The sequence below is a fragment of the Balaenoptera ricei genome, chromosome X (genome assembly GCF_028023285.1).
Source record: "Balaenoptera ricei isolate mBalRic1 chromosome X, mBalRic1.hap2, whole genome shotgun sequence".
NCBI lineage: Eukaryota > Metazoa > Chordata > Mammalia > Artiodactyla > Balaenopteridae > Balaenoptera > Balaenoptera ricei.
This window is the reverse complement of record NC_082660.1, coordinates 13551462-13556371: the sequence shown is the minus strand read 5'-3', so window position 1 is coordinate 13556371 and position 4910 is coordinate 13551462.

Genomic DNA, 4910 nt, shown 5'->3' with positions numbered 1-4910 from the left:
CATTCTGAGAGAAGAGAAATTACCTCTATGTTCTTGTTCACTGACCTTTGGGGAAAATTACTGCTGTTTGCTTTTTTCTTAATTAAATGGCAGAAAAATTCTGTAAAAGCAATTAATAGAAGTCTTTAATTCTAACTATATTAAAGCCTATTTTTCTGTTTCTATTACATCAAAATGGCAGGTCAAATGAATCTTTGGAAGTATGACTAGGGGTTTCCATGGCAACCAGGTAGGAAGAAGAGAGGAAACCGAGTTCTGGTCCATTGGTACTTTTCTCCCACTCACTGGGGACCCTAGAGAATCCGTTTGTGGATGGCGTCTATCTGTGTCTCTCAGTGCACCCAAGTCCCGAGCTCCAAATGCCCCTTTCTACTCAAGGTGGGGCCATTGGAGGTCGGGGTGACTGCTGATAGCAAAAGGATCCCAATGAACAGTAATACCATAAACCGGATTATATTTTTCAGTCCATGAAATGTTTTTATTTACATTATTTTATGTAATCATGTTATCACTCTAAGTTATCTCCATTCTAAAGGTGAGGAAGCAGGTTCAGAGAGGTGAAGGGGTTTGCTCAAGTCGAGTGGCAGAGCCAGGGTCTGTATCATCCAACTGTAAGAACAATGGCCATTCCTTTGGGCCATGGTATGTGCAAAAACCTCTTTCCTAGGGTCTTCCCTGTCCACTGTGGCAGGTTGGGTGGTTGGAGAGAGTGAGGCTTTACCTGTGTCCTCATTGGAGGCTGTGATGGAGAATGGGACACAGCTTTATGTATTTCCATGAAAAGCTCAGGTGCTGGCACGGGAGACTAATATTTTGTGGAAAACATGCACGTGGCCTTTCTTCCCTGGTTCCTGATTCTTTGCCTGCTGGAGTGTGGAGGTCCTCATCGATTGCAATCATGAAAGACACTCTCTTATTGCATCTGGTAACACAATCCTTCCACAGTTTTCTTCACTTACACTGATTATTTCCCATTATGAGTTTATTCTTTTCTGAGCTTTTTCCTCAAGAAGGTTCTGCAATTTTAGTCTCAATTATTATATTATTATAAGAAGTGGCTCTCCGGTGGCACAATGGAGTGGATGGGGGTTGTGTTATTTTGACCTCTCATGTAAAGCATCTTCTAATTTTTGTTGGGGATGAGAGAACTGGTTGCTGATTGGAGTTGGCTGGACTGCATGAATATCCTAGACCTTTAATTATGATGAAATAACATTGCAGTTATTTTCCAACTTTAGAAGTATTTCCGTCCTTTCCTTTCTACTTCAAGCCTGCCACTAAGCATTTTTTCCTCTGGAAGCTTTTTTGGCTCTCCTGCTTCCTTTTCATTCCCACCATAATCCCATAATAATGAACGGCCACCTTAGATCCCAGGGCATCAGCTGCCTCCTTTCTGTCTTCTTAGTTTCTTGTCTTTATTCCAATGCATCCTACATATAGCAGCATGAATACTTTCTTTGGCTTTTATTTGGATTAGGTCACTCCCATTCTAAGGAGCCCAGAATACCTCTCAATTACCTCTTGAATAAAATTAAACCTCCTAATTATATACGCTGAAGTCCTCAGCCTGTATAGTCTTCCATTTAATGGCCCCCTGCCTGCCCTCCTCCACTTGGGCATCCTACTCCAGCTTCATAAGACCATTGACACCCGCAGTGTACGTTTATACCCACTTATTAACCGTGAGCCTTTGCACATCCCACCTCTCTTGTTCACAGTGCTTCCCCTCTTCATTTTACCAGGAATATAATTGGTTTAACTTTGTTTAACTCAGTGTTTCTCAAATTTATTTTCCTGTGGAACACTTTTGCTCACAAGGTGGCCATTAAAACTGTGCTGGAGAGCTTCTGTCTCCTCTTTGCTCCTCCAGGTCTGCCCTCAACCCTCCCTCACTCTGCTGTGTGCTCATGAGGGAGGCTGACCTCTGTCATGGTTACAGTGAATCTAGATGTTGCTCTGAAGGAATTTCATAGATGTGGCTAACCTCTACAATCAGTGCACTTTAAGTAAAGCAGATTACCCTCTATAATGTGGGTGGGCCTCACCCAATCAGTTGAAGGCCTTAAGAGCAAAAACTGAGGTTTCCTGAAGGAGAAATTCTAGTTCAAGATTTCACTATCAACCTCCCACCCCAACCCCAATCACATGAGCCAGTTCCTTACAGTTAATCTCTCTCTCTTTCTCAATATTGATTCTGTTTTTCTGGAGAACCCTGACTGATACACACCTTAACTTCTGGGTTGGTTTGGCCAGTAAGGCCTACCTGCGGGTGATTAGAGGAAGGAAGGAGAGTTGGGTTATGCTGTTTATTCTCTGGATCACACTCTGCTGGGTCACTTATATTTGATTGTGTCTGTGGACAGAACTCCCAGCTCCTATCTGGAACCTTCTCCCTAGGACTCTTTCCCTCTTGATTATGGATTCAGTAAATCGTTCCACCCTCTTTCCCCTAGGGATGGTCACAGGTCCCTGCTGTTACTAGATCTGGGGTCCCTGCTGTTACTAGATCTGGGGGCCCTGCTCTGTCTCTTGTGATTTCCCTACACTCTGCCCTCATCTCTGTGAATAGCCCATTGTTAAACTTCCCTCAAATCGCCCAATTTGAAGTACCACGTATTTCCTGACATAACCTCGACTGATATGAGACTAGTGTTCCAAGGAGTATACTTTGGGAAACTATGCTTCAACTTCAACCTTTCTCTTACTAGGGTGGCAAAGTTGTAGGGTTCACGGTTCCCCAAAACAGCCTGGGGGAAGTCAGGACAGACATCATAGAAAAAGAGCTTCATGGGTTAGGAGCTGAATCATGGATGGGTTTAGTCCAGCTGGAGAGAAGGTGGGCATGGTGACAGAGTGAAAACTACCATTTGTGCACTCGACAATTATAAAATCCTTCTGCACATTTTATCTCGTTTGATCCTCTCAACAATCCCGTGAGGTGGGCAGTTACCCCGTGGCACAGATGATCAAGGAGATGAGCAAATGAGAAGGGTGGGTTGGCGGTGCAGGAGAAACCTGTCTAATTAAAGTGGAGAGTTCTTGATGAAAAGTGGGGAAGAAGAAGGTTTCCAGAGGTCAGGCAGGGCCAAATTATGCATGATCCTGAGGGTGGAGATGAGGAGTTTGATTTGATGTAAGAGACTGCAGAGAGCTTTTGAAGGATTATTTGAAATTTTTTAATTGACTCTATGAATAATACATGTTCATGATAGAATAGGAAAGTAAAGTGTAAGAAGAAAATAAACCTCATCCATAATTTTATCACCAAGTGATGTCTTTGTTTTATCCTCTTAAAGCTTGAGATAAATCAACATTCATAGCATTGTGTGTGTTTTATCCATCTGACACAGAGTTTCTCAACTGTGGCACTATTGACAGGATAATCCTTTGTTGTAGGGGGAGAGGGTTGCCTGTGTATTATAGGATGTTTAGCAGCTTCCCTGGCCTCTACCCACTAGCTGCCAGTAGTGCCCCTCCCCCCAGTTGTGGTGACCAGCAATGACTCCAGACATTGCCAAGTGTCCCTTGGTAGGCAGGTCATCCCCAGTTGAGAATCTGATATAACTTTACATTGTGAGCATTTTCTCTCACATCATTAATAATCAGAGAAAAATCCATACCATACTTTACTTACTCATGGCTTTGTTAGTTGGATGTTTAGTCTGTTATATAAATATATAAATGTGTATTAAAAATATGTATATATTGCCGTCATGAACAACACAGTGATGAGTATCCTTGAATATAAATCTTTAGTTGGATATCTGATTATCTCCTTAGGACCAATTCCTAAAAGTGCATTTCTGAGTCAAAGGGCATGAGCGTTTCAGGACTCCTGGTATATTTTTCTGAAAAAGTGCCTTCCAGCTGGCTTGTGTTTAGGGGGATAATCCTGAGTTTAATTTCTTTTTCTCCAGTGTCTTGTTTTCTCAATTTTCAGCTCCGATTCAGTTTCCCAACCATGTCAGAAAGTCATTCAACTTTGTAAAGAAAATCTGTCTCATTCCCTAGGAGAGGCAGGGAGAGAAAGAAAAGAAAACGACCTTCAATAGACTTTTCGATTTTCTAGTTTACAACCTCAAATTCGCACTTTATATAGCTGAGTCTGCCTTCTCAGTAGTATTATAAAATAGATTGTTACTATTGTGCTCTCCCAGGGATGTAAAACTAGAACAGGAATCCAGTCCAGCTCTTCCCCCAGCTACTTCTGTAATCTTGGGCAAATTGCTTCATGTTTCTGAACCTAACTCTCCTCATTTGTAAAATAATGTGGTGAGAGAAGATGATCTCTCAGGGCCTTTAGAATTCTATATATTTGTGTTCATGTGATGGGAAGAAGAGAAACAACTCAACCAGCAACAACTTGGGGCCCTGGAGTCTTCTTTTCTAAAATAATATAATTAAAAAATGGCAAAACGCAACACTTGTATGTGTATCTCAATCATTAATGAACTTTGTTACCTTTTATTATGCTGCAGCCTTTTTGTTCTCCAATCGCCAGAATTTTCCTGAAGTGCTGAATGCTAAAAGGGCAGAGGTAGAATGTGGATGTTTATATAGGACTGTTGTCGAGACAGGAAAAGTCAAATATTGGCTTTACCCGTGATATAATATATATCATTGTTATCTACAGATGTTAACGATGAATATGTATGTGATAATTCTATAAATATTATATATATATAATCTATCCATCCATATATCCGCTTATTGAGTGTCTTCTCTACAGGAATGGAAGTTCCATGAGGGATAGACTTTGTCTGTCTTGGGATTCATCTGGGGATCCTCAGCATCTAAGACAATGCCCAGCACCGGTACCTGCTCAATAGGTAAGTGAAGAACAGATGCATAAATGAATAAATAAGGATGTCACCTATCAAAAAGACAGGAAATAACAAGTGCTGGTGAGT